Source organism: Canis aureus, chromosome 15 (assembly GCF_053574225.1).
Source record: "Canis aureus isolate CA01 chromosome 15, VMU_Caureus_v.1.0, whole genome shotgun sequence".
Lineage (NCBI taxonomy): Eukaryota > Metazoa > Chordata > Mammalia > Carnivora > Canidae > Canis > Canis aureus.
Window position 1 is genome coordinate 28060632 of NC_135625.1, and position 14902 is coordinate 28075533.

At 34.8% G+C, this 14902-nt stretch overlaps 1 long non-coding RNA gene across 2 annotated transcripts in view; it reads right to left on the bottom strand.

Annotated features, from left to right (window-relative positions):
• LOC144284423 (uncharacterized) overlaps positions 1 to 14902 on the bottom strand; it is a 302816-nt gene that overhangs the window by 112486 nt on the left and 175428 nt on the right. Inside the window, exon 6 of one of the 2 annotated variants that reach the window (XR_013352778.1) lies at positions 7885 to 8022. The exons of the other annotated variant lie outside the window; for it this stretch is intronic. This is a non-coding gene — a long non-coding RNA (uncharacterized LOC144284423). The remainder of the gene's footprint in view (positions 1 to 7884; positions 8023 to 14902) is intronic. 2 annotated transcript variants of the gene reach the window in all.

The following is a 14902-nucleotide window of genomic DNA, read 5'->3' on the forward strand; positions in this document are numbered from 1 at the left end:
CCCTCCAAAGACAAGACTGCTTATGCTGGTGTGTTTTAAAAGTGACTCCTTTGCTGGCTCTGCCTGTGATGGGTGTCTCAGGTCTTCCAGGGCACCCAATATCTGCACACAGAGTGCTATCTCGGGTAGCTGTGAAGGCTGCTTGCCAATGCTAATCCACTACTACAGAGTCCATATTTTTAAAGCCTTTTATTGCAGTCCCCTCATTCTAGAGCTCAAAAAGCAGTTCAAGAAAACTGAGATAGGAACACTCTGAAGGGTTTTTACAAATTGTACAGAAAATCCCTGTCCCCCACAATGTTGGCCCTTCACATGGGAACTAATTAATATATCTGGCCTTTTATCATCTTATCATAAAATAAGTATAGTATAGTAGCTGGGAGGAGGGACACTCATTTAAACCATTTGTGAGTTTGAGACCTGCTCTTCTACTGATTCACTACATGTGTTTGGATAAGTTTAAGTCAGTCGGAGAAGGACAAACATTATATGTTCTCATTCATTTGGGGAATATAAATAATAGTGAAAGGGAATATAAGGGAAGGGAGAAGAAATGTGTGGGAAATATCAGAAAGGGAGACAGAACGTAAAGACTGCTAACTCTGGGAAACGAACTAGGGGTGGTAGAAGGGGAGGAGGGCGGGGGGTGGGAGTGAATGGGTGACGGCACTGGGGGTTATTCTGTATGTTAGTAAATTGAACGCCAATAAAAAATAAATTAAAAAAAAATAAAAAATCTCTCAAAGGCTCAGTTTGCTCAAGTGTAAAATGGACATAATAGTTTTGAACATTAAGTGATATATTGTGTTATTTGCCCAAACCTTAATTTAATGAATCACTAAAATAACACAAAAACATTGAAGGAGAGAGAGAAAGCTTAGCCAAGAAATATCATTTACTACTGCCTCAATTCTATGAGTGAAATCACATTTTAGTGTCAAACACATAGAATATAGAACTGGCAATTTTATATGGCTTCCTTTCTGTCATATGTTTATGTATCTATCTTTATTTAGTCATGTGAAGTTATATATGCCTTTAGATGTGGTACTCTTTGGAACAGGTTATGATCCTTTTCAGAGAGAAGATCTACGAACCCCATATCTCCCTTTTAGAATGATGTTTTGACTTTTCCAGGACCTGTGAGTTTCTCTATCTCCTGAGGTATCCTAAACTTGAAGTAACATATTTCCCACACTAGCCCTAAACTACTCTACTTTATCCTAACCAGTCTCAGGTTAAATTGCGGGTAAAATTTAAATCAGGTCACAGTCAAGAATGAGAGCCTGAATATGCTGACTACTCTAAATTCTAAGATCCAAATCATTGTTTTAGATTCTGTTTATGGTGACTAATTTCATCATATGTCTTACCACAATGACAGTGATGTAAGACTCTACATAACAGAATGAAGTAAGACAATTTTAGAATTAGAGAAAAAGCTTAATGGTATTTAAGGCATAAATCATAGGTGCGGGTGGTCCAGATATTGATAATGCATCAATTTATTTTCTAATAAATAAAAAATGCTTAGAGGTGATGGTTAGAGTGCTTTTCATCTTGAGAGCATTTTATGAGCATTGACTAATTTATCATTATTTACAAGCCAATTAATTTTCACTACCCTGAGGTAGGAATTGTAATTATGCCAGACTGGCAGATGGAAAAAAGAAATTGGGGAGAGAATCAAAAAAGAATTATGAGTTTAATAGTCCTGAATTAAATGGATATTTACTGTTTAATTTAAAAGCCATAAAACAGAATGTGCAGTGGATATTTTGGTAGGACACTTTTACTAAATACTTTAGGTCATTCATGTACTTACTCTTATCTTCACATGCTCCCTCCCTCTCCCATTTATTTACTCAATTCATCCATTTAACACATGTTTATTGAGGCAAGTACTAAAAAATATAAAATTAAGTAATATATATTAGCAGTTCTTAAGAATTCTATAGACCCCTAAAAGAAATATGTAAACAGATAATGGCAAAGTGGTATTATAGGGACACTGGGCAAGTTACCAAATTGAACTAGGGAACTGAGGACAGTAAAAGCTTCTTAGGTAAGATGTTGCTTCCATTGGATCTTGAAAGATGATGTTTATTATACAGACATGCTAGCAGAGGGTAACCAAGACAGAAGAAACACTATGCTTGAAAACCCAAATAGTAATGTAGGGAGAAGATTGAAGTAGGCTGGAGATGAAACAACATTTGGGCAAGAAGATTGAAGTCTATTTCAATTGTTCAAAAAGAGAAAGTTTGATCTAAAGTGGTCACGAGGGTTTAGAAAAGAAAGTTTACTTTAAGGAACATTTAGGGAAAGGGCTAGGGATTGACTTAAGGTAAGGGGATGAGGGGAAGAGAGTTTCAGATTATTCCTAAATTGTTTAAACACAGTTCTGAATGGTTCTGGAAGGAGAGAAGATCTGTGCTTCCACACAGGCTGCCATTAAGTACATGCTTGGAAGAAAGAATTCAAATCTCAGATGTGTGTATATCTGTGTGGAGCAGAATGAATGGCTACAATGGGCGCCATTCCACCTGAGTAATAAGACAGGTGAAGCCATTTTATTTGTTGGGTTGTAAATAAGAGAGACCATAGGGAAAACAGTTAGTTGACTATTAGGATTATCACTGAAGTAATGACTATAATCATCATGATAAATGATAGAAAGGGAGTGATATTTTAGAAATATTTCATTTTTTAAAAGTTTTATTTAAATTCCAATAATTAACATATAGTGTAATATTAGTTTCAGGTGGAAAATTTAGTGATTCAACACTTAGGAACAGCATTCAGTGCTCCTTACAACTTCATCCCCAACAACTATTTCATCCATCTTCCCACCCCCATCCCCACTCCCCTGCTTACCATCAGTTTATTCTCTATAGTTGAGTCCGTTTCTCTGCCTGTCTTTTTTCTTTCCCCTTTGCTCATTTGTTTTGTTTTTTAAATTCCACGTATGAGTGAAATCATATAATATTTGTCTTTCTCTGGTTGACTTATTTTGCTTAGCATTATACTCTCTAGCTCCATCCATGCTGTTGCAAATGGCAAGATTTCATTTTTTATGGCTGAATAATATTGGGCTGCTTTCATAGTTTGTCTATTATAAATAATGCTGCAATAAACATAGGGGTGCATGTTTCCCTTTGAATTAGCGTTTTTGTATGTTTTAGGTAAATATCCAGTAGTGTGATTACTAGATTGTAGGTGATGTCCACTCTCACCACTTATATTAAACATAGCACTGGAAGTCCTAGCCATAGCAATCAGACAACAAGAAGAAAAAAGAAGGCATCCAAGTTGGCAAGGAAGAAGTTAAACTTTTACTACTTGCAAATATTTTTTTTAAAAAAAGACAGGATTTAGTAGCTAGAGATGGTTGATTAAGGAGATGAAAAATAAAATTAACATTCCAGTGCAAATATTAAGAAGTTGGAGGAGATGAACAACTAGAGTAATTGGTAAAGAGAATGAGTTAAAGTGTGGGTGAGCAGCTGAGTTTATTTTTGGAAATAATGATGTTGGGATGATAGTGGGATATTTAAGGGGATGAAGAATCAATAGGCACTGGACACTACCAAACTGGATCCCTGGTGAAAGGTTTATGTACAGGTTGAGAGGCCTCAACCTGTAATAGTGATACTGCTTCAGCATGAGAAAGTGGGATTACCATCAGTTACAGTATGGTGGCCAGCTAGTTTATTAGAGGACACTGCTATTTACAACAATTGAGAAAGTTACTTCCTTTTGATGCCCTTCCAGTTGCTAAATTAAGAATAGCATAGAATATTAATCAAGAATATGTGTGTAATATTTTTGGAGGTGAATCATTTTTTCTTTTTATATAGAAAACCTCTAACTCAAGGTTCTTGTTTTCCCTTTGTATTCTATCAGCAGCAGTAAGTAACTGACTTCAAAAGATCTGTGAGTTTAGATGATTTCTTCAAGGCAAAAGTTATCCTCAAACCTACAGGGATAAACCTCAAATGATTTCCTGTTTCAAATAAAAGAAAGGGTTGAGAGGCTTATCTAGGCACAGGTCTTTTAGAGTGGACTTACATAGGAATATAAATACAATTTTACCCACTTCTAATTTATTTTTTAAAAATCATATTCACCCAAATGTCAAGTTAAAACATATATCCTATACAGATTGAAAATGATAAAAGAACACTGCCAGGATCTCATTACTGATTAAGAGACTTAAGACAAGGAGTTATAGGAACGTCTATTTCATTGTTGCCTTGTGGGTTATTACCCATACCCTCTCAAAAAATGAAGCTCACTCCATTCCCAAGCCGGTGAAATATTTACAGTACAAAAACACATTTGTACTTTGGGTTTGCTAGTGATAAAATCTTCTCTAGTGAATTTCAATTATTCTTTTCCAGGCTATTTTGAAAGAAATGTAAATCTGTTTCATGGTCTCCATGTTTCAAAAGTGGTTTCTACCAATTTATTTCGATCCAAATTAGGGCTTTTTGACCTGGCTGCGCCTGGTGCTATAACTTTAGCTATTCCAGACAACCAAGGGGTATGATTGCTAGCACTTAGATCAGTCAATTAAAACAAATTACTATGAATTTTAAAACTTAATTGTTTTCTATCTGAAGAATCTCTCTGAATACCCATGAAAAGACTTTCTAAAAACATTTATCAGCTGAGCAAATGCTACATGTCTGTTCTCTGATGACATCTTTACCCAACAACTGCAATGGGAAAGCTATTTACCAACAAAAACCTAGAGTTTACTGTCTATAATCATGAGATTATAACCAGACTATATTCCTTTTTGTGTATTAGAGTAACGTCAATCAGATTAGCCCATAAATGAATCTGCACCATTTCATATTTAAAGAATTTACTTAAACTTTTCAAATTTCATTTTGCTACTTATGCATGAGTACAAACTGCTAAATTGATGAGAAAACAATGATGATAAAAACTCCTTATTGCAGATTTCATATTATAGTGTAAGCCACTTTCACATACCTGATCTCATTTGTACATTAACAGGTATACAGTGGTACAGATGCTACACTAGTGAATTTATGTTCCAGATATTTCCCACATGCTTCACTACAATCTTCCTCACAGACTGATTATGAATGTGCACTCTAGCATTAATCATTAGGTCATTAATCTTAATAACTTTAATGTGTTGTCACTGCATGTCAAGTAGATTAAAAATGGTGAAGACCACTTAATACAAAATAGCAAGCTGCTAATCATGTCTTATGGCCTCTGTCTCAACTTAATCTTACAGTCGTGAATTCGTATTGGAGTTTCTCAGTATTTGAAAGGAAGAAAATCACAGGTTATCCATTTGTAACTATATAGACCATGATCAAATTTAAAAGGATCATGCTTTGTATATTAGCTAAATATAAGAAGAAAAATTTAGTGGAAATTACCTGTGGATATCTCTTGATTATACACAAAAGATGTAGAAAGTTGTTACAATATTCCTGGACACAGGTGATTACAAAGCAGTGTGCTAAGTATGATAGGAAATATAAAATAGAGCAAGCCCTTAGGTATTTTTGAGTTAACTTATTCTGTGTCCTATATAAATTTAAAATTAGTGATAAACTTTTAGTGATAAATTTTAGTGATAACTTAGTGATAAATTATATCATGGGGTCCATGGGTGATCCTCAAGGATCTGTAAAATCCTTAAAATTTATATACATATAATTTTATGTATAAAATTTTGTATACAGAAATATTTTTCTCAAATGAGTACTATTTTTTAAAAGACTTTATTTATTTTTATTTGAGAGAGAGAGCATGAGTTGGGGGTAGGTGCAGGGGGAGAGGCAAACTCCCTGCCAAGTGGGGAGCCGGATGCAGGGCTAGGTCCTAGGACCCTAAGATCATGACCTGAGCTAAGGCAGATGCTTAACCAACTGAGCCACACAGTGCCCATCTCAGGTGAGTACTTTTCACCTCAAAGGAGTGGAGGTGTTGAAAGCTATTGAACTAGATATGTAATTTCCTTCATAAAATTCAAGAAATTACTCCTTTGTACCTTTAATGAATATATAAAGTGAATTAAATACTAAATACCAAAATTTTCTGTTGAATAATACTTCCGTCAAAGTAAGATAACCCATAGACTCAACTTTCTTCCAAGTTTTATCTATCGATTGTTGTGTACTTATTGTTCTGGGTGCTGCATTCTCTGTAATAGTTTCACAAATCTCCTTTATCTGTTTCCATACAAAGTGTATGGTACACTCATTCATGTCATTGACTTGATTCACTATCAGTTTCAACGTTACACTTATTAAAAAAATCTAAAGATCTTTACTGTTTAAACTAGCACAAAGAATAGGCTTTATTTTCAGAATCATTTTAAAGGGAACACTTCACAGGAATTTATGAATATAGAGTGATGGGAGAGAAGAATAAAACCCCTGCATTGAGTTATGGATACTGGGCACTCAGGTAAGTTTGCTCATTGGCAAAGGAATTCACTCCTACATGGCAATCTTACAATATACTACTCATTTCCTATGAATCATAACTTCTGTGTATCACTCATAATATTTAAAGTTATAAAGTTAATACAGGAAGACTATGGTCTACTATTGTCTTAAAATAATGATATGCCTATAAAAAATGACGAAGAAAGAAACAACCAAATGACAATTGTCAGTAAAATAATTTATTTTGGTTTTAAGATGGACTCTGATGGAATTTCAACATAGAACTTAAAAAAAGTTTTAAGCTATGGTAAGTAATCTTGTTGTAATAGATATAGATAGATAGATAGATAGATAGATAGATAGATAAATAAATAAATAAATAAATAAATAAATAAATAAATAAATAAATAAATCATGACAAATGTTGTAATAAATGTAGACATTCCCTAGGTTTTCCTTTGTAGAAAAGTGATTCTGGAGAATTAGGGTGAGAACAGGTTGTAGAGTCTCATTCTAATTCTTCTGGGCATTTTGTATCCACTCAGGTTAAGATCTTTTTTCCCCTTTAACCCCTAATAACATTTTTTATCTGTATTATTCACAGACATTTATTATTTATAGTGTTCTTTTAAAAAATATTTTATTTATTTATTCATGAGAGACAGAGAGAGAGGCAGTGACACAGGCAGAGGAAGAAGCAGGCTCCTTGTGGGGAGCCCGATGTGGGACATTATCCCAGGACCCCAGGATAATGCCCTGAGCCAAAGGCAGATGCTCAACCCCTGAGCCACCCAGGTGCCTCTATTTATAGTGTCCTGCATCAGTTATCTTTTCCTATATATTTGTCACTTCTCTAACTAGATCATTGTGTTTTGTTTTTAAAGGAAGAGCTGCTTTTATCTTTGTTTGCAAGCGGTACGGTACCTAGCTAAGTGTTTGGTATATTTTATTAACGAAACAAATATATATGGATAGAAAACTGCCTTGTTCTTTTGAAAAGTCATCAATTTTTTAGAATCAATCTACGTAGCACAATCTCTGCCTTATCCTCTCCAAATCATATGCGGGGACAAGTAAGATATTACATGGTATAGGAGAAAGATTACTGGCTTAGATTTATATTCGGGGTTCTAATTTTAGTTATATTGCTGGCTTTCATTTGAACTTGGGCTTATTGGATACTCCTCTGCCTTCTCATTTGTAAATTTGGGTTACTGCTACCTGTCTCTTATTTCAACAGAATGTTCTTCCAGTTAGGGCTGACCAATAACAAAAAATGAGATGGACAAGCATAGGCATGAGGGGATACAGAAAAGACTGCACTGTACAAGAGGTAGTGTCTGGAGTCACAGCAGACAGAGATTTTGTGATTTTATTATTTTGAGTGATAAACAGCAAAAGCTCAGCAAATAGTGACAGTTTCTGCAAATCAAAGACTGACCTTTAATCCAGTACTATGAAGAAAGAACATGTGAGCACACTCCCATCTGCTAAGCCATACTGGCATAAAGACAATGGTCACAAAGTTACAGGACAAGGAACATTGAAGATTAACCTCTTCAGATGGCAATTTCTTCACCTGTAAAATAAGAGAGGTGGGGTGGGAACCTTCAAAAACCCTTCTAGTTCTAGAATTCTTCAGCACCTATAGGATTTCTGCTAGAGAAATGGGGGAAAGTCTAATTTTGCCTTTTATTGGTAGAATTGGCGGAGTCAGCTTGCACTGCCTAGTGAGAGAAGATTGTTCATATTCTAGGAATTTAGCAAGACAGTTGACATCACATTGGTAGCTGGAAATCCACCAGATTACAGCACAGAAATCAGCAACTCTACAGGACCTCTCCCCAGCCACTAAACTTTCAGTAACCCAACACTGGTTCTACTTGATCATGTCATCCTGACTGAGAAAATTACACAGCTGTAGATAGAAAAACAGATGGCAGTTTATCTTATTTTTATTTTTTTGAAAATTTTTAAAAGATTTATTTATTTATTTTTAAGATTTTATTTACTTATTCATGAGGGACACACAGAGAGGCAGACAGAGACACAGAGACAGGAGAAGCAGGCTCCACGTAAGGAGCCTGATATGGAACTCTATCCTGGGACTCTGGGATCACACCCTGAGCTGAAGGCAGACGCTCAACTGCTGAGCCACCCAGGTGTCCCTAAAGATTTATTTATTCATAAGAGGCACAGACAGAGAGAGGCAGAGACATAGGCAGAGGGAGAAGCAAGCTTCTTCCAGGGAGCCCCATGTGGGACTTGATCCCTGATCCTGGGATCATGCCCTGAGCCAAAGGCAGACGATCAAACACTGAGCTACCCAGGTGTCCCAAGATGGCAGTTTAGAAATACCTCAGAGGCTACACAATGTCCAAGAGGAATAAGGCACTGTTGTCAGAAAACAAAAAGCTCAGGTAGTAGAAGAATGGATTTCTGACTTGAATGTTAGAAAGTATAATCTTTAGGGGCTCCTCAGTCAGTTGGGCGGCCAAGTCTTGATTTTGGCTCAGGTCATGATCTCTGTGTCCTGAGATAAAGCCCATTGTAGAGCTCTGTGCTCAGTGAAGTCTGTTTGAGATCCTTTCTCTCCTTCTGCCCCTCCTTCAGCTCACACACATACTCTCTCTCTCTCTGATTAGCACAATATATGTCAGGCGGTGGACCCCAGTGCTAGTTTGCTGGTTTATTTACACAGTTGTAATTGCTTGAGTTTCTAAAGTTTAGGCTTTATTGTTCTTCATCTGAGTATAAGCATGATAGTTCTTTAAACACCTTTTAATACTTAGTCTAGTCAGCAGCCACCATAGATATTAATAAAACCTATATGTGGTGACAGGCCTGCTCCTTCTTTTTGGTTGACTTGCTGTACCAGTTGGTAATAAACACTTCCTCCTCTGTGGTTAAACACCCAAGTTAGTCAAGTCAGTTACCAGTCATTAGGAAATGGAAGTCATATAAATATAAAAATGTTTTAAAGTAGCAAAACTTGGATTGTGACATAGCTCATTCATAATTAGCATGACAGATTATATATATATATGTATATATATACATATATATGAATTTTAGGCTAAAAGTTGAATATTTTCAATTCATGCTCATCTGTTGTTCACCTCTTGGTACTGCTTCTACTTTAACTTTCTTTTAATACTTAAAAAAATTTCTCTTCATTAGTGGGTATTTACACCTTGCTACTTAAGGTCAAATTTAATTCATGCATAACTTTTGGAGTACCTGCCTTTCAAAGGTTCAGGTTTCCAGTCAATTGAACATTATTTTCTTATTTGATGTGTTCATTAATTATAATAGGAGATTGGTAACTGGACAAATCTGGCCCAATTTTACCATACAACTCTAAATGATTATTCAAATAAATGACTTGTATACACAGATTATACTTTTAACTCTTTTTAGGAACTGCATATTTTATAAATTACTTTTAAGAAGAAGCTGCAGTTAAAATATAGACTATTTTCAGCATGAGTTCAGGTCTGCCACAATTGGTAAGCTCATGAATTTTTTTCCTCAAAATCTACTTCTTCATGGTCAAAATTATATCAGTTATCATATTTTTCCCTATACTTCATCATTTTGTTTTCAAAAATACTTAAGTATAATTTGAAAATCTTGTAACATTACATTTTCAAATGGAGTTGGTCTGAGCCAATAGAAATAAAAAATAACCAACTTTTAATATGTTCTTGCTATGTTCCAGACTTTGTACTAAATATTGTATAAATGTTATTTTATTTAACTCATATGGTAACCCAGTGAGGTAGGTACTTGCTATGGGTTGAATTATATGTCTCTCTAAATAATATGACTGTGTTTGGAGATAAGGCTTTGAAAGAGATAATTAAGGTAAAATCAAGTCATAAAGTAAGCTCTAACCCAATATGACTGGTGTCTCTCTCTCTATAGGACACAGATGACCATGTGAAGACAAAGGGGAAGATGGCCAACTACAAAACTACAAGACAAGGAAAGAGACATCAGAATTAAGTCAACCACATGACACATTCATCTTGGATTTCTAGCTTCCAGAATTGTGAGAAAATAAATTATTGTTACATAAGCCACTCAGTCTGTGTTAATTTGTTATGGCAATCCTGATAGACTAACACAGTAAGATTATTATTCCCATTTTATAAATGCATCATCTGAGGTTTCAAGAGATCAAAGTGTCAAGAACCACATGGATAGAAAGTGGTTGAGTTGGGGTTCAAATCCTGGTTACTTGCTAAGTAAATATCTCCATCACATCCCAAGTGCAGTCACTATGTCCAAAGGCACAAACATAAAGAAAAAAATTCCAAAGTGGAGCAGGACTAAGGGGTATAAATTATGAATTGTTAAATAGTCCTTGTATCAAAATCAAGCATTGCATGAAAACGGTGTGGATGTGGCTAATGGCAGTGATGGTATTCTCAGACACCATGTCCTTCCTGTTATTATAAACATTTTTACTCACTGCCCACAAGTCCCAAAGTTGTTCTGAAAACTACAAGGTCCATAAACAGATGCTTATTTATTTATTTATTTATTTATTTATTCATGAGAGACACCCAGAGAGAGGGGCAGAGACATAGATAGAAGGAGAAGCAGGCTCCATGCATGGAGTCCGATGTGAGACTCAATCCCAGGATCTCCAGGATCATGCCCTGAGCTGAAGGCAGACACTTAACTGCTGAGCCACCAAGGCATCCCCAACAAATACTTCTTTAAGGAAGAAAAGGGAAGATAAGAAGGAATTCTTAGAAAATAAATTTGGAAAATTCTCTTTATCCCCCTTTTGGAGCATCTTGTTGTGTATTACCATGTTGAAGATTCTAGAGTAAAGAAATATCTTTATCTAATCTCGTGTTTTCTAACTTGATTGATCATAAGACTCATTTTCTGCAACAGCTATTTACATTCTACAGTGTTCATGTTCCTCAGCACGAATTAAAAAAAAAAATGCTTACACAGAAGTGATGGTAGTGATAGCTAATGCTATGGTGGTAATCATACTGCTATATGTAAGTGTATCCAGTCAACATGCTGTACACCTTAAACTTACACAAAGTTCTATGTCATTTATATTTCAATAAAGCTAGAAAAAATGCTCGCATAAGTAATAGGCTCTTTGAAGTAAGAGGGTGTTAATGGCAAACCATGTATTTCACAATTAATTACTTGAACTAAATTTTACATTACAATTTACATTGCTATTTTAAAATCTCACAAATATCAAGCATACGTGTTCAATCCCAAATAAGATTTCTAAAGAGCACTTTACACTTAAATGGGAGAAGTATTAAGAAAGGTTATATGCTTACATGCATACAAATTAGTTTTAACAAAACAAACTTACATCTATCCTTTGAGTCAGGTTATCAAACTCATTCATCTGAATGAAAAAAAATTAGAATTTTCAACATAATAATTTTCATGTTTTTCCATTGCATCAGAGATAATGTTATCTCTATGACAGAAAAGGACAAGTACATATTCTGTTGGAAGCTAATTATAGTAAACATTATGAAAGTACTACCTCATTTTATGCCTCATCGTTAGTGCTGATTGTTTACCAAAAATCTATATGCTAAGGGTAGTTCTCCAAGCCTTCACACATTCAAGACAGGCATGCAAGTGACCTGAAGAACCCAAGGAAAGGGTGGCTTGGTAACATTTTTACAATGTGGAAATATCACATGCTATTTGATCTATTTGTTTTTACATATTTGTTCTTAAAAATGCCAACCCCATTACACAGGCAGGTTTAGCCTACATCTTTTCTCTCTGAGCTTGGTAGGTCCAGCATCAGTTCTTGTGCTCAATGATTGAGAGATAACACTACTTCCTGTGTGTCTTATTTAAGAAAATTCAGAAATTTAAAAGAAGAAATTGAGACTTTCATTTTACAAAGACATGTAAACTTTAAAAAATCATTTTATAGAGAGATCAACAGTTTTTTTCCTTAGATATTCTTTCAAATACACTTCAATTTGCACACAACTTTCCAAGAAAGTATTTTTTACTTAGAATGTAGTACATCAGCATTTTAAATTTTCTCCCACAATTATTTTACATACATTTAATTATAATTTACACTTAACCTTGAGGGCACAGAAAGTTACTTAGACTATTTTAAAGTTATAATTATTTTGTGCCATAGATAGATTTTTAATTAAGAGGATAACTCTATACAGTCTAAATTATGATCTTTACTATATTATAATAGTTTTATATTTTAGGGGAGAATTAATTTAATTTTAAAATAAATAATTTGATTAATTAGTGATAAAATATTTGTGTATGTAAATTAATGTCTTTTAATGCAATGATCTTTTTGCAGATCAGAGAATGCTAATAATAGGACACTAACTATAAATAGTTCTTTTATACATATTAATGATCCATAATAAGAAAATAGTTTGTTATTTTAACAAATCATAATAGTATTCCCTTCTTTGTATAATAGTAAATACAAAGAATATTTTCTAAAATTTATTTAAATTCAGACACATTTCCTTATTTTAAACCTAATTATTATTCTTTGAGCTTTCTAAAACTTTATCTTACTTGTTAATATTGTTATCTAAATCTCCTGTGGTACATATAGGCAAAGAGGCATATGTAAGTGAAAAATATCTCTAGAGTATATAGGACTTGATATTAAACTAAATAATGTGTAACCTAATTATATTTTATAATAAAATTTTAATAAAATTTTGAAAAATAATTTGTTAAAAAAAATATATTTTTTTGCTAAGGAAAAAAGCTACATCTTTTGCTTAATAGACTTCTATGCTTTGCTTTTTTTCCCTGAAATTACAAAAAACGAATTTAAAAATATTTATTTTGTGGCTTAAAAACTTTTGGAAACATTTCAAATGGGGTACATTGACAACTTGAAATTATTTACTCAAATAATGAGAAGAGGGATCCCTGGGTGGCACAGCGGTTTGGCGCCTGCCTTTGGCCGGGGGAGCGATCCTGGAGACCCGGGATCAAATTCCACGTCGGGCTCCCTACATGGAGCCTGCTTCTCCCTCTGCCTGTGTCTCTGCCTCTCTGTCTCTCTCTGTGTGACTATCATGAATAAATAAATAAAATCTTTAAAAATAATAATGAGAAGAGTTTTTTTAATATTAGATTTTTCCAGAGCCTGAATTTCACATTAAAAAAATAACAAAGAAACAAAATATAAATGTTTGTTAGTTTGTTTTTTTTTTTTTCAGTTCCATAGTAGATAAAAATGCATCTAGCATTGTATTTTAGGGAAACCACCTCTCTCTTTCCCTTTCTAGAGAAAGCCAGTGCTGTTCAGTAATCCTGACATGTGTTTGTTCTGATTGTGTCTCACCCCTCCCCAGGCTCTTAGGGTGGGGCTTGTGATCCAGGCCTGGCCTAACATATTATTGTCAGAGTATGATCGGCTCTGTCCCAGTCCCTCACTGGGACTTTTGAGATGTCATGGTAATCTCTGGGATCTAAAGATCATGTAAACCTAAAACAGTCTTTGCCCATTGCTCGTCTAAGGGGGAGACCTTCCTGGACAATGAAGCAAAAAGGTAGGGGAGTCCAATAAAAAGATAGAGGTAGAGCCTTGTTGTCCTTCTTTGAGATTCAGCTGAGATTGTAACAACTCTAAATCGTGGACCATCTTGTTACATGAACCAAACCAAACCAAACCAGACCAAACCAAAATAAAACAGAGACAAAAAATAAACAAATGAACCATTGTTGCTTCAGTTGATTGGAGTTAGGTTCTGTCACTTGAAATCAAGAGTCTTTATCTGATATAAGTACATTATTTCATCTGAACACCAGAGCTTGGGAAATTGAAAGTAAATTCAATGTGTTTAACAAATATTGAGTTTCAAATATGTTCTAGGCACTATTCCAGAACATAGGATTTAAAAAAAAATCTCTGTCCTTTACAAACCTATATTTTACTTGGGGGAGATAGCTAATAAAACATAATCACAATTAATTAGTAAATTTAATGTATACGTGGAGGAAGAGAATTCCAGACAAAGCAAAAGCCAATGTCATTGCACAATCATATCTATTATATCCAAGGAGCAATAATAGGGAGAGAAGATTTCTATAGAAAGAGAAGCAGAGAGGCTGGGTCAGTAGCTCCTGGGGAAATTGGAATCAAGAAAATACTTGGGTGGGGGGGACACCTGGGTGGCTCAGCGGTTGAGCGCCTGCCTTCGACCCAGGGCGTGATCCTGGAGTCCTGGAATTGAGTCCCACATCGAGGTCCCTGCATAGAGCCTGCTTCTCTCTCTGACTATGTCTCTGCCTCTCTCTCTCTCTCTCTGTGACACTCTCATGAATAAATAAATAAAATCTTAAAAAAAAAAGAAAAAGAAAATACCTGGGGGAATCAACCAATGTAGAAGGAAACACTGATCACACAGGAGAGAAAAGGCAGAGTTGCTCACCAGGAAGACATTGGT